Source organism: Carassius auratus, unplaced genomic scaffold (assembly GCF_003368295.1).
Source record: "Carassius auratus strain Wakin unplaced genomic scaffold, ASM336829v1 scaf_tig00038313, whole genome shotgun sequence".
Taxonomy (NCBI): Eukaryota; Metazoa; Chordata; class Actinopteri; order Cypriniformes; family Cyprinidae; genus Carassius; species Carassius auratus.
This window is the reverse complement of record NW_020526433.1, coordinates 14,391-38,420: the sequence shown is the minus strand read 5'-3', so window position 1 is coordinate 38,420 and position 24,030 is coordinate 14,391. Positions and strand designations below refer to the sequence as shown.

At 38.2% G+C, this 24,030-nt stretch overlaps 1 pseudogene; it reads left to right on the top strand.

Annotated features, from left to right (window-relative positions):
• Positions 1 to 851: 851 nt before the first annotated feature.
• On the top strand, positions 852 to 22,658 carry LOC113083482 (pinopsin-like; annotated as a pseudogene).
• Positions 22,659 to 24,030: the final 1,372 nt, after the last annotated feature.

Below are 24,030 nucleotides of genomic sequence, written 5' to 3'. Positions count from 1 at the left end.
GATAAAGTGCTGACAATTCTGATACTTGCAAGGAAAAAAGATTTGAGGCTTTATTCTTTAAACCATCAGTACAGCAAATACATCATCAGGCTCATGGAGATACAGCTTTATCCAGACATGGAAACACATTGTCAGTGCAGATTTTATATACACACTCACATCAGACAGAGAAAAATGACCGTATTAAGGTTCAAAATGTTCTTGAGAACAAGCTTATACAGTACTTTAAATACTCAAGCTTATAGGCTCTTTGAACAAAATTTTTGAGTCAAGGTCTTTGTTAGCAGCTTTTTTCTGATTAGGATGGCAGGATTTTTTTTCTGAGTTGATCTTTAAAACAGTGTGAATGTTAGACTGAAAACACAAGGACAAGGACAATTTTTGACTTTCTCTGCATTTCTCTCCAAAAATATGATCTTTTGGATTTATATACCAAAAAAAAAAAAGAAAAATAATAAATTGAAAATTGATTTATCTCTTGGCCAAACAGAAAGAACCTACTTAAAAACAGTGTGGTTTGCAGTGTTGCGTATACTCTGAATTTAACTGCTCAAAGCCAAGGGTTATTGCATTACTGGTATATTTCAAATAAAATTAATTAAACATGAAATCTTTAAAGAAAAGTCTCAAATAGTATTTTCTTGTAAAACCAATAATCTTTATTTACAGTGTCAGAATGTATCAACATTCTCTATTTTCATTGTTAAGCAAGGTTATCCCACAGCACTGAACATGATGTATATTGCACCCAATAAAGCTGCAGATTTGGCCTTTTACTCAACATAAACAACCCTTCAAAGGTAATAATGATATGTAAGTAACTCAGAACCTCTGTTACTCATAACAGTGCTATGTGTTGTCTGTGTATCTTTCTTTCTGTTTGTACAGGTGTTGTGTCTCTAATCTCCCTGGCGGTGCTCTCTTACGAGCGCTACAACACCATGATGGGGGCCACGCAGGCCGACTCTACCAATTATAGAAAGGTGGCCATGGGTATTGCTTTCTCCTGGATATATTCCATGGTTTGGACTGTTTCCGCCACTGTTTGGATGGAGCTGCTACGGCCCGGAGGGTCCTGGCACCACCTGCAGCGTGAACTGGGCCGCCCGGACAGCCAACAACGTGTCTTACATCATCTGTCTGTTTATCTTCTGCCTGATTCTCCCTTTTGTGGTGATTGTCTACAGCTATGGCAGACTCCTTCAGGCTATCACACAGGTAGGTGTCACAACCATTACTGTCTACTACAGCTGACGAGTTATTGATTTCAGAAAAACTTTATGCCTCATATTGCAGACCATTGTGCTTGATTTGTAGAGACTGGGATTCATTTCGTAAGTTACTGGTTGCACAATACATTTGTCCAGTCTCTGTAAAGTATAATGATAAATAAATAAGTGCTTTTCTTTGATCAAGTTCAATAAAAGTTCCACCTAAAGGGATCGTTTCACCCAAAAAAGAAAAACTCTGCCATCATTTATTCACCGTGTTCCAAACCTGCGTTGAACACAAAAGAAAATATTCTGAAGAATGTTGGTAACTTTCACAGTATTTTCTGGGCATATAACAGTCAATGGTTACTGTCAACCATAATTAATAATTGCAATTATTTTTTACACTTCTTTATTATACACATTTGGCTTATTATATATTGTGCCTAATTTTTTTTAAATAGTGCCCTTTTTTATTTGTGAAATATTCCAGATCAATTCTTTCTTAGTGATTTTCCCATCTACAAACAACAAAAGGGTAGATCAAGGCATCTTCATTCACATTTTATCATGAAGTATAATCATTGTGTTGTATTAAAATGTGTGTAATGCAATATCAGGAAAAACTGTCCTTGACTCCTTCACATTACATTGCAGCTCATTATTGTGACAGAAAATGCAGCAAATGATTTACGCAACCTTCCACAAGAGAAACAATTACCTGGACTTCAACTTCAACTTTAATTAGCGTAATATTCACCAATTATTATGAGTTTTCTCGAATGACCTTTTTTCACCATTAATTAACAAAACCACTCGGCATGTGGTTCAAATTAAAAACCGTTTGAATATTTCGCTCCCGGCAGTATCCTATTCTGTTTCTCAATCATTTCCAATTTACCAGAGGAAGCCAGATTAATTCTTTTTCGACCGCTTGTCCCTGCACTGTCCGGTGATCAACACCAGCTGTCTGCAACAAATTACAATTATTCTCAATGTTTCGCACGACACATATTGAATGCAAATTAAGCACTATATAATGCCTGAAAGGAACCAAATATTGTCTGAATTTGCATGGAGATGGAAGAAAACATTTCAATTGAGAAGTAGTTGTTATTTGATGTCCCCAGAGTGGCCCATTTTTCTGGAGTAAACAAAACAAAAATGCTCTCAAAGCTCCCACAATTCCTTTCCTTCCTCCCGTCCTTCACAGTATGGGTGAGCTAACAGAGGCCATCAGCTGTTTACAATAAATGCACTGACACAACAAAACACTTTGATTTGCAACCGAATTACTTTCAGTAGCAACAATGAATGAGAAATCTGCTTGCAAGCTCCATCTTCTCTGCGTCTTAACAGACTACAATGTATGAAATAGATGTTTCAGCACTTTTAATAGACACTGATGTTCAGGGGGAGTTCGGAAACATTCATGTTTATGTAAATTAGCCCTGCCTAAAATGGGCTATTAATGCTTTCAGAACTGAGAGATTCACCTTTTCGTTTCACTTCATTCAGCAGATACTCATCGCCCAGCCTGTGTCATAGCATTAACATAAGCACTTTCTTCATAAAGGTGTGCAAGAGCTCTGCTGAATCTCATTTTGGTCTGAAGGTCGTCTATAGATTTCTGCACAATGTCATCCGCAGTGAACTGTATTTGAAGCTGCGGTTTTAATGCATCACAGTACTGTATGTAGGTCAATATTTAGTGCTAGACATCAATGGTGTGATCTAACCTCCGTGGTGAAAACACCCTGCTTCTGATAGATACATGCTTGTGCAAGCAGATAACTTTAAGCCTGGGCTAGTGTTCATAGAAGCAGGAACAAAGGGAGGTCTTCTTAAACCTGGGCAAAAATAATTTCCAATGAAAGAGTTATCACAAGGGCGGAGAAATGTAAACAAACTTTTACAATAGACACCTCACAGGGATAATAATCTTGCAGTCACCTTTTATTTAGTATTTCTCAGAAATCTTTATCACTTAAGCATATATATATATATATATATATATATATATATATATATATATATATATATATATATATATATATATATATATATATATATATATATATATATATATATACAACTTTAACGGAAGTTAAGTGAAGTGAATGGGGTGTTCTGTAGATGAACAAAGACCTTACAGGAGTGATTAATGGCAGAATTTTTATTTTGGGGTGAACTATCCCTTTAAGTGTTCAAGATTTCTCAAACTTTAAGTCAAAATCTCCCAGTCATCTCAAATAGATGATTAGAAACCTTATTGTCACTGTTATGCTTGATACAATTCATATGGTTGCTTACAGAGTCGGATTATGACACCTCACACAAAATCATTTGCAAAATGTCCTGAAGATGATAAAATCATGCATTTGATCAAAGGCATTTTCCTAATCCGCTGCCTTCAATTTATTTGGATGTAATTTAATGCAAACCAGTTATAGGCCAATCACAGCATGAGATCAGATAACTACAGCATCGCGTCCACTGTTTAAGAGTGATTGTAGCTCCTCTCCAACGGTATTGAACCATGGGCACAGAGATGGAATGCCGATAAGCTCTGAGTCTTTTAGACAATTAGCACCCTGTGTGTTTATATGAGATGCAACTCTGACCATTCGATGCGGAGAACTCCTGGGGGGACAGGTGCCAGATATATTCACTATCCACTCGGGTAAATCTCAAAGGTGGTGATAAAAATGCCACATGATGTTATATTACAGAGTAACCAGCTCTTCAATTAAGCTGAAGGCTCTTTTTAATTGCATCTATCACAAGCAATCAATTAGATAATGATTCACGCACATTTATGATCAATAAACTCCTTCTCGGGCTCTAATTCAGCACATGCTTACTGTGCTTACTGTGACAGTTTGAATGTCACCTACAGTAAGCAGACCTACAGGTTTTCTCCCGTTGTCCCCCAGAAAGTGTCTGTGTTATATAAGTTTGAACGAAGATTTGACAGTTGTGTATCCACAGTGCATAGAGCACATAGAGTTGCCCTCCCAGCTCTTGTCACTCCACTCAGCCGTTGACTAACCCATCCAAAATGTCACCCAGCAGGGGGTCGACCACCTTCCCAAAGAACAGCCTCATTTGATCGGACACGGCCTGTCTCTTTCTGTAAACTCACACTGCGGGTGGAACGGAGTGCACTGGGAAAACGTAGGGAGAAAAATCCAGTGGATTTGCCACACTAGTTTTCACGATCCTTTGAGACAGAACCGTGTTTTGCACAGAGACCGGCTGTTTAGACATAATGATAGAGAGAAACAAAGTTTACATCTGCTGCACGTTATGTTGCCAGCTTTGAAAAGTGTTGACCTTTTAGCATTTCAAGGAAGAAATTTTTCAAATTAATCTTTAGACTTTAGAATTTGATAGATTTGGATTGGGAAAATACAATCCAGTTTTCCCTAGGGTTAGGGGAAAATGGCTTGGATGGTTTCTGTCAGGGTTTATGACCTGCTGTCATTTCTTTCTAAAGGCTGGAATACACTACACAACTTGAAGGTATAGTTCACTCCAGAATTAAAATTTCCTGACAAAAGAAATTAAGATTCTCCTTCAGGAATGAGACACTTTGGGAACACGCTATGGGAATGCGTTCAGTGTGACCACACTCTGAATCACGTAATCAGTCCAATGGATGGAACGAAACGTCATGGGTGGGGTGACATAGTGACCAGGACACCTAAAAGCATGTGCGGTGGATACAGCGGCAGCTTTCTGTCATTCAGCAAATGCTCTGTGTGTGTGTGTCAGTCTTATTTATTGTTGTCTGTCCCAGTTGCACAAGTATATTATGTCAAATGCTTCTTAAGGGTTAGAGCAAGCAGCATTTTAGACTGTTTGTTCCTCCCTGCCCGCATTGCATTATGGGTGGGGATACACACAGTTTATGTGTTGTTTGTGTGGGAGCAGAGCAGGCACAGTCAGCTCTCGAGGGGGGCTGATTGTGCTTCTGCCCGCTGCAGATGCTCTGCTCCCGCCGGCCATGCTTCGAGGAGTGTCTCTGCGCTTGTGATCTTGCATTTCGAGTCACGCTGCTGCTGAGGCATAGCGGCGATTGAGATCGCAAGGATCGCACATGGATCTAGCGGACGGTTTGGAGAGAGGCTAGCCTTTTCTCCGCCTGCACTTCATAGATCAAGGGCTCTCTCTCTCTGGGTTTGGAAGCCCCCGCTGTGGTCTCTTCCCCCTTTGAGTTAGAGCTTGCTGCTGCAGTTGTTTTTCTCAGAGTAGATTTATATTGTTTGCATATAAGCAGACTGCTTTTTGATTGCTCTTTCTCCCTGCCCTCGCAAGCGATTTATGTTTAGTCTGTTTTGGAGCAGAGCACGCACAGTCAGCTCTCGAGGGGGCTGGATGTGTTCTTTCTGTAAATGGATGCTTAGCTCCACTCCCTCTGATGTTCCTTCTCGAGAGAAGAATGTCTCATGTATATAGAACTGTGTGGCTCGCACATTGCCGAGGAGTCAGAGTGGTGCCCCCGGGACAAAGGCTTCTAGCAGAAGGCGGATCTGCAGACCGTCATTCCTGCTGGATTCTCTTCAGCTAAAATGTCCTGACAGCTATGGCCCAGGACTTCTGAGGGACGGCCGACTCTCGGGAAGAGCAGTTTACACCTCATTATACAGTACCTGTCTCTCCTCAGTGCCCTCAGGAGATCGGAATGTCTACCGGTTCTGGGGGGCTCGCTACCTCGAAGAAGGTCTCTAGAACAGCTATTTCGGTTGTCCTCTGCCAGTCTGGTCCCCTTAGTAGGTCACCTGGCAGTGTGGGAGCCCCGTGTCAAATGTGTCTCATTGGGTCCTGCCCTGAGCAAGCTCTGGTTCTATCAGTTTAAGTCTTCATAGTAGATGACAGGCCTGAGGACCATCATTTTCAATAGAAGATTTCAGCCAAAGGAAAGTCCTGATGCCCATGGTTCAGGACTTCTGAGGGCAGGCCCCTCTGAGGAAGGGTGTACACCTCATTATATGGTGCATGTCTCTACTCATCTGCCAACCATGCTTCAGGGTGCAGCAGTGTCCGGCAAGCACTTCTCTCATTCTCCACCCAGAAACATAGTGGTACTGAGAGGCTTGCTACCTCCTTGGAGGTCTCTAGTGCAGCTAGTTCGGCCATCCCCTGCACGTCCTCCACTTCAGGGCAGCAAGCTAGCCACTCTGATTACACCAGAGGTCACTCTTGAAAAAGCTGATTTCCTTTGTAGACTACTTGGCAGTGTGGAAACTTCTGCCAAATGTGTCTCACTGTGGAGAGAGGCTACAGAATCCATTTCAATGGGGTCATTCCCACTTTGTGGGCCTCCGGGCAGGCTCTGGTAATGGAACAAGAAATAAACACTCTCTTGAGGAAGGAGGCTATCGAGGTGGTCTCTCCTCTCTGCAGAGAGTCTGGGTTCTACAGCTGGTACTTCATCATTCCAAAGAAGTTCAGGATGCTCGAAATCAAAGTCTTGTCTCAGGGCACGAAGACTGGTTTGTCACGATCGATCTAAAAGATGCATCCTTCCCCAACACAGGAAGTTCCTGAGGTTTGCTTTTGAGGGGAAAAGTTTACCAATATCAGGTTCTTCCTTTTAGCCTTGCACTGTCATCCCGCACTTTTACACAGTGTGTCGATGCTGCTTAGGATCCTCTGTGACTCCAGGGCATCCGCATACTAAATTCTATCAATGATTGTTTGATAGTAGCTCAATCAGAGCAGTTGGTGGTTGGGCATTGAGATGTTGTTCTTGCTCATGTGAAAGGGCTTAAGACTAAATGCTAAGAAAATTCGACCATGATGCAGGCATGTCTGTCTCCTGCTCAGATCGAGTCGATCCTCACTGCAGTCTGATCTCCCCTCTTCTTTTGGGGGTCAAGCCTCACTCCTCCAGGAGTTGGCCTTCGGAACGCTGCAGGATGTCCAGACTGACTACTTTGTCAGGTTCCTACTTGCATTCTGCGCCACTCCTAGCTTCTTTTTATCTTGCCTTAGCTGTGCTCTTCCACACTAGGCAGGGATTTGTAAGCTTGACAGAATCGGCATACTCATTACCATAGAGTTTTGATGCAGCTCGAGTTCCTGAAGGGGAATGTCTCGATGTTATGTATGTAACCATGGTTCACCAAGAGAATGAGATGCTCCATCTCATTTCCATACTATACTTTTTGAGGAAAAATTAACATGATTTTCTCCATATACTATAATGGACTACAATGGTCCAAATAATTCATCAATAATTGTTTTTTTTTTTTTTTTATAAAAAAATAGAAAAGTAGAATTTTTATCCACAAATGCTCATCTTGCACTGGCTCTTTGATGCATGTCCACAACTCCACCCATTACATAATCACATTGGAAAGGTCACGTTTTTTCCTAGTGGAAGAAATCTTTTAGGTTTCAAAAGATCCAGAATACGCATATGAATGGACCATTTTTAACAATAAACTGTTTTATGGATATCATGCTAGCTGCTGTCTCTGTTTTCTTTGTTTTCAAATTGAGCCTAATGACTTACAACTTAATTAGTCTTTAATTAGCAGTGTAATCCCTCTTAATTAGGGGCTTTCATATGCCATTGGCAATGATGTCTAAGTCTTTTTGCAGAATTGGTATTCCAGGTTAAGTGCCCAGATGTTGTGAAAGCTACTTTCACACTCTGAAAATGGAACACACAAACTTCAAGACAAGTGATAGCTTAATACTGTCAGCACTTGCTGGTAGTTCTTAACCAGGGGTGTCCAGTTCTGTTCCTGGAAGGCCACAATCCCGGAGAGTTAGCTTCATTCCTAATTAATCACTTCTGAACCATAATGTTTTCAGGATTGCTGGTGTGTTGGGGCAGATTGAAACTAAACTCTGCAGGACATAGAATCTCCAGATCAGGATTAGACACCCATCTCTCTCCCGGTCTTTTCTCATCCCCTGTTATATTTCAACAGAACAGACAGCCCTCTGGAAATCAGAAAATTCAACAAAACTCTGTTGTCACATGTCCTTATTACAACCACTGCTGAAATACTACTCTACACTAATGAAAGAGAAAGTTACAAGGCCAATTTTGAAAATGTGCTGCATTGTCATTTTATCTAGCGCTATTTAGAGCAGTTTTTGGTGGTGTTGTGGTGAATGTTGCAGCAGTTCTTAAAGGGATAGTTTACAGCAAAATTTTAATTAGTCCAAGATTTACTCACCCTCAGGGCATCCTCGGCGTGTCTGACATTATTATTTCAGACAAACACATTTAGTGTTATATTCCACATTGTCCTGTTTGTTCCAATCTGTAAAATTGCAGTGAATGATGCCCCTGTTTCTTAATCCCCCAAAAAAGTATCCATCCATCATTAAACTACTCCACATGGCTTCAGGGTGTTAATAAAGGCCTTCTACAGTGAAACGATGCGTTAGTTTAAGAAAAATATAGTTTCTTAAAACTTTATAAACTGTAATGTCCTGCTTTTGGTCACTCAAGCAGGCGTGTTCACAACAAGGCGGTCGGCCTTATGACAGGCGTAATGAAGGGCGAAATTTAAGATCTGGGGAGAGAGTGGTGAACACGGATGCACAGAGGAGAAAGCAAAACAAACATGTCAAAATTATTTGACTTTCCTAAACTATTAAAAGTTTATACGATTTTTCTAGGTGGTCTGGGATTCAGCACCAGATGATTAAAGATACTCCCTGTAAATAATGTAATAATCCGCTTGCACCGTTCAGTGCTGTTCATCTATCCTGCACAGACTGTTTCCTTGTGTAATTTATATCATTGGCATTTGATTGGGTTTATTAAGTCTATAGCAGTGGACACTAAATTTGATTACAATACTATGACAAATAGAGGGATATAATTACACACAGAAAATGAGATTAATGGTGTAAGGAGTGTTTGTATTACTGAACACACCCTCAGCGCCGGTTTACACGAGGGCAGAGAATAAAGTGCAGACATGAAAGTGCTGAACTCATTTTGCCAGACTGTTTACTTAAAGCCATTGATTTATGCATGCTGTACAAGCAACTGTAGCTGCTTAAAGTATAGAGGAAGTCCAGGAGCAATAAAGAACGAGAGGCACAGAGCAACACTCTCTCCTGGGAACTTTTTATGCAGCTGTACTCATAACTGTTCTGCCCACCTGTCAGAGAGGAGATTTAATGATCTACTCCACTGTATTTGTGTAGTGCAGTTGACGACAGATCAGGTTATGCCCCAAATCAATCACGAGCCAATCGTCAGGGCTTATTTTGCTGAAATGGGTCGGTTTTATCTCTTCTCTTTTCTGTCACTCTGCTCCTACCATCCATGTACTGTACCATCCCCTTTTTTTCTCTCTCTGGCTGCCACTTTCTTTAAGTCTGTTTTTGACTTTGCTCTGTGCTTCTCAACTGTTCTGTCTGTCACCCCAGCCATCCAGCTTTCAACTACCAACTCTCTTTCGCTACTTACTTACTTGTCTCTCATGTGCGTGTCAGAGAGAGAAAAAGAGAAGGATTTTAACAGACAGTTCCTCCTATTACTTTACCTTTATTTAAAGTCTGAGACCACATTTCAAATCAGGAAAAATCTGAATTAATGTTTTATTTATTTTATTTTTTGAAACGTGTATTTAGAACTTCTATCTAAAAAATCTAAATATAAGCATTTTCACTAGTAGTCTCACTTTTGTACTGTACCAACCACTGTACAAAACAAATGTTTCCTAAATTAAAAGTCTTTAAAAAAAAACACTTTAGAACTTGCACTTCTCTATTCTTAAGTAAAATGTAGGGCAGAGGTTCTTAAAGAGGGTCCTGTGGGGATGTAGAGGAAAATAGCGTCTTTGTAATGCCGATGTCACAAATGTCAAAGTTTTATTGACAAATAAAATTTCCCATTATAGGCTTTAGTGATTAACAGGCCCGGAGGGGATCTGGGGATTATTTTCTGTGTTGATTTATGGGGAAATATGCAGAATGGATTTAAGCATGGTAAAATGTGCTAATCGGTGTACTACTCTATAATTGGTAGCTGAAAACATAATCAAGTTAGCCCAAATATGTAATAATCGAGCATGAAAGGGTTGGAGGATGTGTAAAACTTTGAGAATGAAGGGTGTTCCAGTTCTGTGAATCTCCTGTGGATGTAGATGTGTGTGGGCCCGCTTTTCAGTTGCCAAATTATTGCTATTTTTAATTAATGACTACATTTCTATCATCAAACAGATGCATCTGTTTTCATAATTGATGTGAGGTTACTGTAATTTGCCAACTATACCATGCTCAGAGAAATTATTTGATGATAACAAAACTGTGCATGAACTTCATGCAAACAGACTTACAATATCTTTATATTACTGTTCAACTATTGTTTTTTAGACTGGTACAGTAGCAATTAATGGCTTTATGTATGAAATTAATAATATTGTATATGTGTAGAAAGGATTCATGAGCATTTCTAAGGCTAATATTGATTAAGATTGCAAAAAGGTTGATTCCAGTAGCCTTGTGGGTAGCATTGTTGTGCTTTGGGCATCCTGAGTTCGATTCTTGACTCGTGGACCTTTTTGTACCCCTCTCTCCCAATTCGATCCCTGTCTGAATACTGTCCAATCGTAATAATTTAAAAAATCTGAAACTTTACAGAAATTCTTTTTTTTGAAAATGTCCCACCCCTTTGCAACCCTACTTGTTTGTTTTTGCATGGAGCTCAACTTGATAGAAAGACATTTCTTACCATTTTCTGGAACCGTTTCATCACATTCAACACTGACCGCGAACTGATGTTCACAACTCTCTTACAGTAACTCTAAAGACACAGCAGCCCAGAAAAAACTTTTAAGGACCGTCACCATCTCGCTTAAGTATTTAGAATTGAACCCTTCACCATATCAGCAGAATATCAGGTTCACCAGAGAACTGAAAGATTTACCCACAGCGCCCTTGACTGCTGACAGACTGATTTCTTTTTCTAATGGAGACTGTTGTTTTTCCTGTATCAGAGAAGACCAGACTGAGATCTCCAGAAACAAAGTTAAGTTTAAAGGTCTCAGCTGTGATCGCAGCCAAACGGCTTTCAGAATCTTTCTAGCCACATGATGTTTCACATTCACCTACCCACATACAGGATCCTCCTTGACCAAACACTCTCTGGCATCCACAAGAGCTGCCACGCGCATTAGCATCTCCTTCACAGCGCTCCATCCTGCTGGGTTTGCCACCTTATGACTGCAGGGCTCACATGCACCCAGAGGGGAGAATCTCATTACCACAACACCAGCAGAAAACGCATGGATTTACATGCACTCGCCTGCTCTAATGATGCAACCTATGTGGACTCTTGCAGTTTGTGACTCTCCAGGCGCATTTTAGAAGTTTGACAGTTCTGGATGTCATCAGATTTCGGTGCATTTTAGTTGTTAATCTATTCAATCTGGTTTCTCGGAGGGGGAAAAAATGGTTTATTTATGCTAATAATGTTTTGAACGCTGATTGAGCATATGCTTTCACACTCTGTGCGATTATTATAATGTTCCCAAAGCTTATTTTCTGTCCTATTTCACAGTTTATTTGTTTAATCCATTTAGCATCTCTGCACTTTTAAATAGCTGCTTGTAATTGCTATTCCCTAGCAATAATGGTTCATCAGGAGTTGTGCTGTAATTACTGGAATTCATTTGAGGATTATGGAAAGCGGAAACACACCTACACACACTCTCTCCTATTGTGATTCACATCTGAGGTTGTCCATCTTCAGTCATCTCTACACGGTATCCTGTTTTTAATGTGACCGTGAAGTTTCCACCTGTCAGTCAAACTTAAATTGTGTGGAAGTTGTGGATGTCTTGCGGGGTTATAAACTGCCCTTTTTTGTCCACCCACCTCAGCGTTGCATCTCAAACAGCCGTCACATCTTCTCACTTTTAATTGGAAGTGTGTCCACAGATGTGCCGCTGGCCGTGGCCTCTGGTGATGTCTGCCGCCACGACTTTACTCCCCCACAGGCCTTCACACCTTGCAGGCCATGTTATTCACAGCCTGCACCCCTGAGTGTTGCCCTTCTCTGCATATAGGACTTATTTTTAATGTGGCCACTAAAAAAAGACCCAGAATACTGTGGCGCAACTCAATGGGGAGCCTATTAGCAACTTGACATTGATCTGACATTCTGCTAAGTAATAATTTGTCAAGTTGTGGCTTCTCCTCAAGGTGGACGGTGGAAACGAGGGTGTCTTGCGAGGACCACCTGTGAGTAAAGTGCCACACTTGTTCCACTCCATTGCTCTTAATTAGCTTTTAGTCAAAGCACAGTTTTGATCCTCTGGGTGCAGGGCTTCAGCCATTACACACTTGAAGTACAGACCCATGAGGAAGACATGTTCATGTTCTAATTTGAAGTATAGGATATAATTCAAAGCACTGTATGACTCTGATCATTAAGTTATATGAGAGAAAATGTGGCTTAAAGTAGAGGTGAATTATTCCCAATTTAATGGGGCTACTTTTTTTTCTCTCCTTTCCATCCATTTTCATTAATTTCACTTGTATAGACACTTATTTAGGTGTGACAACACGGAACGGTCACTGGCTCTTGCTGTGAGTGTCTTCAGAATGGTAGTCACATACATGTGAGAACTAGTGGTGTTTTGACATTAATGATGTTGTGTTGACAAGTTATTGAATGCAGGAAGAATGTGATTTGAGTATTTTGCCTAGATAAATGTACTTGTTTAAAGCTCATACGTTCAAGATATTATTACATATTTAGAATTAAATGTGCATTTTCTAACAAAATATAGTGAATTTACACCATTTACTCCTAAAGCAAAAAAAAATATTTGTTAGGTAATTTCTGATGTGGGACCAAATGGTGTGTTAAATGTCATTCGTAGACTAAAAAAACTTTTTGAAAATCATTTTTTAAATACATTTTTTTTTAAATCCCCAAACTTTTGCACCGTGGTATATACGTTTGTTATTCCATAGAAATTCTGAAAGAGATGATAAAGAAAATGACTTTTTGAGGTGAGTTTATTCCACATACACATTGAAGTCACCACTGCACCAAACTTCAGGGACTAAAGTTCAACCAAAGTAGCAACTCTCAGCTCTTGGGTGCCTGCAAAAGAGCACTTAGCGGCTGTCAGACAAAGTGTTACAATACTGAGAAAATGGTGCATCATGCTCAGTAAGCAATTCTACATCGTCTAATGGCTCTTCTGTTCACCCATTGTTGTGTTTAAGGGTCTATTACAGACCAGAGCGATCGATTTCATGGCTGTATCCATTTCTGCCAGACTGGCTTGGAGCTATATGCTAAACGCTCAATGAGGCATTTAATCTGTGAATGTCTGCATGTACAGTTTTATTACTTTGGATAATGTGACGTAGCTGTCCAGTATGATGCCATGTTTCTCAGATCTTATTTGTTTTTCTTTCCTCTCCTTTTCCCCCATCAAAATCACAAAGATGAGCAGGATTAATACAGCGGTGAGTCGAAAACGGGAGCAGCGTGTTCTCTTCATGGTGGTCACCATGGTGGTGTGTTACCTGCTGTGCTGGCTGCCCTATGGGGTTATGGCCCTGCTGGCGACATTCGGGCGTCCCGGCCTGGTCACGGCAGCGGCCAGCATCGTTCCTTCCCTGTTAGCCAAGAGCAGCACTGTCATAAACCCCATCATCTACATCTTCATGAACAAACAGGTGGGTGCCAACAGAAAAAAATCCGTTTTAACTGCTATTCAATCAGTGTGTAAAGATGCTTGTTTGTCCTTCAGTGAACATAGGGTGACTATACGTCTTCTTTTTCCTGAATATGTCCTAGTAGTTTGGACAATAGCCTGCACGAAATTGGTCAAACTACATTTCAGTCAGTATCTTCAGCAACCATGAAAACTTTAGGTAAATCAGCCAAAACCTGGCCATTTAATCCCATTTTTCTATTCCAGCTTTGACGTGTCTGGGAAAAAGATGACATATGATCAACCTGTAGTGGATGGCTATGATATGAATATTATATTACATGTGATTTTTGTATTTATTTACATCAAATGCAGCACATGCTTTTTTTATACATTTGAACATGGTTAAGTCACTTAAAAATGAATTTAATTGCAAGAAAATGCTTACTTTTTTTGCTAAAAATTACCTTCAGAGTCACAAGTGGTTGCGGAAAAGACAGAAAATGTCAGTTTTGAGAAAGGTTAAACGTAGTTTAATCCTGCTTAGATGCTGTAAATATACTTTTGTTGCTACTGTATTTTTATAATGAGCTCATTCAGTTCATTGCTATATTTAGTCTTTAACAAAAATAATCTAATGTTTTTTTTAATAAGAAGTGGACACACTGACTGCAGTATTGCTTGAGTTCTCTCATATTTAGCAAGGTTTTCAGTTGGGGTGTCATTCCCAAAAGCACATTATCAACACCTTATTTTAAAATGTATTTAACAGCACAGATCACACAAACTAGTTAAAGTCGTTTTTTTCTCTGACGTTGACAAGTATGTATAAAGAATGTGAAATATAAGGACTGTGTTGAACTTGGGGAACAAAACCGGGGCTGAAACAAATGAGAAGGAAAAATCGTATAAATAACTTAACTAGGTTCGTAAGATTCTATCAAGGTCACTCAACTCATTAATTCAGGCCATTATATATTAAATTATAAGCTTTTAATGGGTTATGCAATGAAAAATTACAAGGCTGACATCCGCAGAACATATTATTTAAACTACCATTGAAATTTTCATTGAGATGTAATATTCAAATCAGGTTCTCAGCTTCAGTTTTTCATTGGGGAGAGGACCTGAACAAGGATTTGCATTTTTCTATCACTGGTTTTGAATCGGTTTTGAATTGTACTCTGCTGATAAGCTTCAACCTCCCTTCGGCTCATATGTTTCGTTTCATAATGAAAAAATAATTAACTGAAGGCAAAAACTGAAGGCAACATTTCTTAATTAAATTCATCTATTTTTTACGCAGATTTACTGACTTAACTTTAAAATGTCAAGATGCCACAAATTGAAACTAAATCTTACCCTTGACCACAAAATCAGTCACAAGTATACATTTTTTTAAATGAAAAAAAAAAAACTGTATGAATACGTTTTCCATTGATGTACTGAATGGGTATTTGTCTTGAGATACAACTATTTGAATATGTGGAATTTGAGGTTAAAAAAACATTTAAATAAATAAAAATATTTAAAAAATTGCCTTTAAAGCTATACAAATGAAGTCTTTAGACATGCATATTACTATAATCAAAAAATAAGTTTTGATATATTTACATTAGGAATTTTACAAAATATCTTCATGAAACATGATATTTACTTAATATGCTATTATGATTTTTGACATGGTAGAAAAAATGAATAATTTTGACCCATGCAATGTATTGTTGGCTATTGCTACAAGTATGCCTGTGTGACTTTAAAAGTTTCTTAAACTAAACTGTTTCTTAAAGGAATAGTTCAACCATAAAATGAAAATTCTGTCTTTATTTACTGAACCTCGTGTCATTCCAAACATTTATGACCTTTTTTTCTTCTGTAGAACATTAAATATCTCTTTTTGTCCATATATTGGAAGTATGATTGGTTACCATTTAGTTATCATCGCACAGAAAAAAAAGTCAATGAGACAGGTTTGGAAAGACATGCTGGGAAGAGGGAAAATGGGACTGAATCACAAAACCATTTTTCCATCCTATTTGAGGTAAAAATGCATTAATTCAACTAACCTCCTAAATTTGTCAGTTTGACCTTAAAAATCAGAATATAATGTAATAAATTAAAATGGCTGTTCAACTCCATCCCGTGCAGCTTTGATGGCTGATTTGAATTCCAGCAGTTTATGGCTGGACAAAACAATCAAATAGTTATGCATGCAATTATGTTCAAGTGTTTGGAAGAATGCACAAACCATTTGAGAAAATATAATCTTTCAATTCTGTAGTTTTTGTGTTTGTTCAAGGACTGTGAAGAAAGTAGTAGTTTCAAAGAAACTTTTCCTTCAAAGAAGCACCTCTTATATGATCAACCTGATACAAGATGCACATTTTATTATTATTTCTGAACTTGTGTACATGTGAACAAGCTGTGTTTGTAATATCTGTGCACTTCTCTTCTGTATGGGTTTAAGCTTCTGTCCCAAACAATTGCTTGTGATAAGAGCGGAGATGAAGACTTGGAGAAACTAGTTTTGCCTGTCGGAGGAGACACCAGTCACCTGTATGTCATTTTCAGTCTTCAATTCCTCCCAGCCCGTAACCATGGAAACTGTGAGTTGAGGCGAGTTGAAGACTTAAAGTGCTGTACAGATTCAAGTATCTACTCGGCATGTGTCGATATGACCGGTGGAGATTGAAAGACAGAAAAATGGAAGAGTCCCGGAAAAAGTAAGTGAGTTTTGGAATGTGAGAGAGCTGCGAAGTTCCTGAGCCCATGAGTAAATAACAGTACTATTATACCATCGGGGTTCAGGAGCTGTCATGCTATGTGGTAATTACATTTACGATGCTTCCTCTTTCCCTTTTTTGGGATGCAAGGAATTTTCTAGCACATTTCGCATTTTCTCCCTTATTAAGAGCACAATGTATAGGCCTACTTGGAGGAATCATCATTATGCTGAAAACCTCCCTTGTTCATTAGCAAGCATGTGTCAGTTGCACCACAAAAACATTTTCACAATTTTTTTTCTCAGTTTCCAGTAGAAACATCCTTAAAGCATTCTTAAAATAGTATATACATTTTAATATAAGTAAAGCTGTGTGTTTTATTTAGTTGAAATATCATGAATTAGTTTTTTTTATTATTTTATTTGACTGTTTTTATTTTATTCCTGTTCATATTTTATTTAATTAATTAATATAATTTAGTGAGGCTTATACTTAAAACAAGAAGCCCAACTGGCAGACTGAAAAATTAATACAAGAGATTTTTTGAAAAAAAAAAAAAATCTATGGAAGCTTGTTTCTGCCACAGGATAAATAAAAAAAAAAAGTTTCAATTCTGACTTTTATTTTCACAATTTGGAGTTTATAGCATGAAATTCTGAGAAAAAAAAATTGCAGTTTTTAAACTTTTTCTTTTCTTTTTTTCTCACAATTGCAAGTATACGTATCTCAATTCTTCATAGAATTATTAGTTAATATCTCACAATTATTACTTAATATCTCCATATCTTTCTCAGAATTGTGAGGAAAACTGTCTAAATTATGAGATACAAAATTATCTTTTATCTTTTTTTTCCTTGCCATAAACAAGTTTCAATACAAATCTGATTATCTTACACCATTTTAATTTTTAATTAAGACTATCTATTTTAGGATAATTCAATGTTTTATTGCAAAGCAAGCCAAATATATTCCTTTTGAATCATCCCTCCTTGAATTGCTCTGTTTATTATTATTATTTTGTGAAAGGTTACTGCAAATAGACACATTATCGCACACTGTGTAAGAAACAATAAGACCCACAGTGCCAGCTTCAGAATTAAGAGCTTTCCAGAGAGACAGGCAGTTCTTCCAAGCAGTGGGATCCGTTATTCCGGACCACCTGTGAACAGGTGTAGCGTAATTGGCGAGGATGTTCTGTCCTGCTCTTCCAAGCTTTTCAGTGCCCCACAGAGAGTTAATCATCTCCATTCCAGACCATCATCCGCTTGAAAGTCTGCTACCCAGCACTCCTCTCAGATCCGGACTGCAGCCGGCCAACTAAACATTCACTGATCCAGCATGAGTACACACTGAAATTATTGCTCATTATCTGCCAGAGGTGAAAATGATTCCCTGAACCCCGACTGCTCAAGATTGCAAAGATATTTTTCCCTCCCAGTTTGATTTGAATTTTCTCACTTGGAGATATGTTCACATCATGGGGAACATGCAACTAAGTGTAAATGTGGAAGGGTTTTTGCAGGCCCACACAGATTCTGCGCTCTCCTGGTTTCTGTAAAATTGTTAGGTCGGTTGTTCACAAAAGTTCTACTTGTCCTCCATCCCTGGCTTGTTTAACAAATAAAGCAAATTTGATGAATGCGTTAAAATAAATATGAGTACTGCTCTCACATTTTTTCTAGACTTGTTTCCTTAAAGGAGTTTTTTTTTGTGTGTGTTTTGCATACAAGTTAAATAGACAGTTTACCTAAAAGTTAAAATCTTTGTTGTTCCAAACCTGTCTGACTTTGTCTTAAAGTATATGCAACATAAAATAATAATAAATTTGGAAGAAAATAGGTAACCCAAAAAATTTATATGGACAAAAATACTATGGAAGTATATGGTTAACAATATTCTGTAAAATATGTTTGTTCATCACACAGAAGATGTCATAAAAGTTTGGAAGCACATTAGGGTCAGCAAAAAAAATTGCATTTACTCACATTATATTCAAAATATCTAAAGAAATATGTAGAAGAAAGAAAGACATACAAGTTTTGAACAACATGACGGGGAGTAAATTATGCCAGAGTTTAAATTTTTGAGTGAACTATTTTTACCTAGACTAATTTTATGATTAACACACTTACAATTAATGTAAAGATGCCATCTTCCTTTAAATGTCAAAATTAAATTTGCATCTTGTATTTCTGTCATTTTATTTACATGAATTCATCCATAAAAAATTTTTATTAAGCAGTGAAGCTGTTAAAATCCTTTTTGGTGAGACATGAACTAAATATTTACAGACATTATTGCTGTTGGTGTCACATCAGCAGAAATCTTTTCTAATGTCATGAAAATTAAGTTTAAATCTGTCAGCATAGGCTATCATATAAATGTTTAAGAAGTTGTGTGCCTGTGGCTATATTAATTCAGTAAATGTGGATATAAACTGTGCACATTTCAATATTTACCCTGTGCACTTCCATTGTAGCTGTCTTATTGTAACTATGGCATGAGTCAAACGTTTTTCCTGTGGTAACTGTTCCTGTTTGCCACAAATACTGGCACTAGAGCTTAATTTGCTTTTGACCAGAAGCATTGATTTACCCATGAACAGATTACACATACTAATCATCAAAAATAATTTCATATAATCCAAGTAAATTCAGTTAGTGAACGTGCTAAATCAAAGTGCCACATGTGCTGAATCTGATTGGATCAAACGCCCAGGCAGATAGTTGTGTTAACTGTCCTACAGCATGTCCACATGCACAGCCACCTTCTGTGCCACCTTCGTCATCTCTGCGGGGTTCGCCAGACCTCCTGCCAGCCCCTGTAATGAGTGTGTGTGGATCTGAATCCATTTACAGACTCATTCCTCCCACCTTAACCGGATCACATTCCTCACCTGTCCTCTGTACCAAAAAAGTGCATACTGTAGCGCACACCTGTGATTGCTGACAACGATGAGACAGATTTTAAGATTTGAACAGTTTGATTACGTTACAGGTCATTTATGTCAGTACAAACATAAGGAGATGTTTGTTAGGACAAGTGGATTCATGGAGAGATTTTGTGAGGACATGGTCATGCATGATTGCGTCCCATCAGCGCTAGCAGAACACAGAATGACCATTAATAGGCCGAGTGAAGTCGATTGTCTTGGGAAAAGTGTGTATTTGCAGTCAACCATTAACCGTGAACTCCTGACCCCAATCTAAACCCTTTCAGTCGTCTGTCTCTTTCTGACTCTCAGTTTTCTGGCTCTGATAATTGAGTATCAAAAAAAGCATTTATCTTTTAATACAGCAATATTTCTGGTATATGATATACAAAGAAGCTGAACTGAAAAAACACGATCCTGCAGCTCTTGGCATCTTCTGAGGAAATGTAGTAGACTATAAGTATACAGTGAACATGGACGTATACTAAGTATACTACGTTTTCTCAAGGGGTGAAATCTTCCTCTGTGTTTTGTAGATTTAAGTTTTTTTAAATGATGTTTTGTATATATATATACAAATACATATATATATATATATATATATATATATATATATATTGATATTACTGTTTTAATTTAATATTAATACATTCGAATTAAATTAAATTATCATTTTTAATGACCTACAAATTACATCTTTCTTGTTGATTTTATGTCATAATGCTTCTGTGTTTGCCCTAAACTAACCTAAAGCCCTAAACTTTATTTCCAGATCGAAATACATTTTTAAAATCTGTTTTCAATGTTGTTTCAGAGAGGATTTTGAAGGGTGTATTAGTTACACTCCTCTTCTGAGGGAACAATTCATGACTAGCCATTCATTTACTCAACACTTGCATGAAATCGTGTTCCAATCTGATGGTGGTATTGAGCCAAGGCCACACAAACATTTCCTTATTTCATTCTGCTGTAAATGGTTTTGCTTGGAGCAAAATATATTGCTTGGTCATTGTTAAGGTTAGAATAAGAGTATCTGTTACAGAGAGTTTCTGAACTTTTAGGACAAACACTTGCACCTTTCAGTATTCATAAAACCCTCTTCAAAGTTTAGGCAGGCTGGATCTGTCAGAACATTTTATGGTGAAGGTGGTTTTGTCTGTCTGTCTATCTATCTATCTATCTATCCTAAATGAAGATATTAAGGTATAAACTTTCTTATTTTTGCCTAGTTTTTCTGAATAAATATCTAAATGTTCTTAATTTAGGATACATTTGAGAAGCAAAATGGCATAATATGTGTTGTCTTCAAACATCTCCCAGTGAGGTCAGAAATTGGTTTGTTTTACTCTTTACAATTTTTTCACGAAGAAGAACCTCATGTTTTTCCAAACCTGAATGACTGACTTTTTTCTGTGGAAAACAAAAGAAGATATATATATATATATATATATATATATATACAGTAAAAAAACACACATGAGATGTTTTGTCCATACACTTAAAGTCACTGAGTGTATGAAACAACTTTACAGTAAGAAATGTTTCAAAATATCATCTTTTGTGTTCCCACAGAAGAAAGTCATTCAGGTTTAGAACTACATAAGCGTGAGTAAATTCTAACAGAATGTTCATTTGTGCGTCAGCTATCCCTTTTAAGCATTAGAAATGTAACCCCAGCTCTTTCAATCTGTCTTTGTGGGTCAGTTTTGCAGATGTTTCCATGCACTCATCATGTGCACCACCCTAGAGAGAGGATCCAGCTTCAAAAACTCCTCCAAAGTCACCAGAACTCTCAGGACAGTGCGACGTGCCAACGGCCAGAATGTGACCTTTGCTGTGGCCACAGCTGGCCATCCTAATATCTTTGCTCCTAACAGCGGAGGGCAGAAAACTTCCTCAGAGGGAGAGAATCCATCTCCTGCTGCGGTCCAGGGCAACAGCAGACCTGTTGTCTCTCTTGTGGCCTACTACAATGGTTGAGCTCATACAGTCAAGCCAAACTGATAATAATACAGTGGAATTAGAAGTGACTGAGGTCACGGAATGCATAAAGAGGAAAAATAATTGATAAGTGGGTGTGTCTTGCAAAGGAATGTGGAACTAGGACACGTCCCTCACTGACAGTTGTGTGCATTTTAGCCAGATGCAACTCTTTGAAGTTAAAAACATCTTGATAATGGATGTTGGTTTTTGCTAGATGACCAAGCGATGAACTGGAGTTTGGACTCTCATTCTGACGGCACCCATTCACTGCAGAGGATCTAGTGGAGAGCAAGTACTGTATGTAATGCTACATTTCTCCAAATCTGTTCAGATGAAGAAACAAACTCATCTACATCTTGGGGGGTGGGGGCTTGAGAATGTCAATTTTCAGATAATTTTCTTTTTTGTGTGAATTATTCCATTATGGGATATATGTTGCTTAAATTTAAAGGCGTTATATCATTTGAAATACAGAAATTTAATAACTTGTTCATCAATCTTAAAAGAGAATCTGTGGAGTCTTGAACATATGACTCAAAATACATTTAACTTGTCAGCATTTATACAGCAGTAATTCCTTTTCATTGTCAACTAATTCTCCAAGTAGAGTGAGATATGAAGAATATCCACCGAACGTCGTGCTTGGTAATGTGTTTTAATACTTTATTTTTATCAAGGACCCTGACCACTTCACTGGACTTGTTTTATGACAACCCTTAAAATGTTTGAGGATATAAAACCTGTTTTGAGCTGTAAGAAACCTTGACTAACATTAATTGACCTCATGAAAAAAATGTGAAATGTATGACCCCTTTAATAACAATTGCAATGCAAAAGTCTTTGAAAAACAATTTACAAGTATTTATATGTAAGCTCTATTTTAGCTTTCTGTCTATTTTAACAGATGTTGTATAACATTTAAAACTGCTTAGCAAATGAAAACAATCCTGGAATAGCTCTCCATAGCCTTGCAAATGTATTTCCGAGTAAATAAGCAAATCATTGATTTGAAATACATAATTTCGTTGGCACGTTATCCGAAATCTGCTGGAGGCACCCATCCCATTAAAACCGGTTTATCATACTGTTTACACACACACACACAGGAAATAATCATTAAAAGCCAAAAAGATTTCATAAACTATAACGTACAGTACAGTATTGTTCAAAATAATAGCAGTACAATGTGACTAACCAGAATAATCAAGGTTTTTAGTATATTTTTTATTGCTACGTGGCAAACAAGTTACCAGTAGGTTCAGTAGATTGTCAGAAAACAAACAAGACCCAGCATTCATGATATGCACGCTCTTAAGGCTGTGCAATTGGGCAATTAGTTGAAAGGGGTGTGTTCAAAAAAATAGCAGTGTCTACCTTTGACTGTACAAACTCAAATTTTGTACAAGCAATCCTGTGAATCACTAAACTAATATTTAGTTGTATGACCACAGTTTTTTAAAACTGCTTGACATCTGGGTGGCATGGAGTCAACCAACTTGTGGCACCTCTCAGCTGTTATTCCACTCCATGATTCTTTAACAACATTCCACAATTCATTCACATTTCTTGGTTTTGCTTCAGAAACAGCATTTTTGATATCACCCCACAAGTTCTCAATTGGATTAAGGTCTGGAGATTGGGCTGGCCACTCCATAACATTAATTTTGTTGGTTTGGAACCAAGACTTTGCCCGTTTACTAGTGTGTTTTGGGTCATTGTCTTGTTGAAACAACCATTTCAAGGGCATATCCTCTTCAGCATAGGGCAACATGACCTCTTCAAGTATTTTAACATATGCAAACTGATCCATGATCCCTGGTATGCGATAAATAGGCCCAACACCATAGTAGGAGAAACATGCCCATATCATGATGCTTGCACCTCCATGCTTCACTGTCTTCACTGTGTACTGTGGCTTGAATTCAGAGTTTGGGGGTCGTCTCACAAACTGCCTGTGGCCCTTGGACCCAAAAAGAACAATTTTACTCTCATCAGTCCACAAAATGTTCTTCCATTTCTCTTTAGGCCAGTTGATGTGTTCTTTGGCAAATTGTAACCTCTTCTGCACATGCCTTTTTTTAACAGAGGGACTTTGCGGGGGATTCTTGAAAATAGATTAGCTTCACACAGACGTCTTCTAACTGTCACAGTACTTACAGGTAACTCCAGACTGTCTTTGATCATCCTGGAGGTGATCATTGGCTGAGCCTTTGCCATTCTGGTTATTCTTCTATCCATTTTGATGGTTGTCTTCCGTTTTCTTCCACGTCTCTCTGGTTTTGCTCTCCATTTTAAGGCATTGGAGATCATTTTAGCTGAACAGCCTATCATTTTTTGCACCTCTTTATAGGTTTTCCCCTCTCTAATCAACTTTTTAATCAAAGTACGCTGTTCTTCTGAACAATGTCTTGAACGACCCATTTTCCTCAGCTTTCAAATGCATGTTCAACAAGTGTTGGCTTCATCCTTAAATAGGGGCCACCTGATTCACACCTGTTTCTTCACAAAATTGATGACCTCAG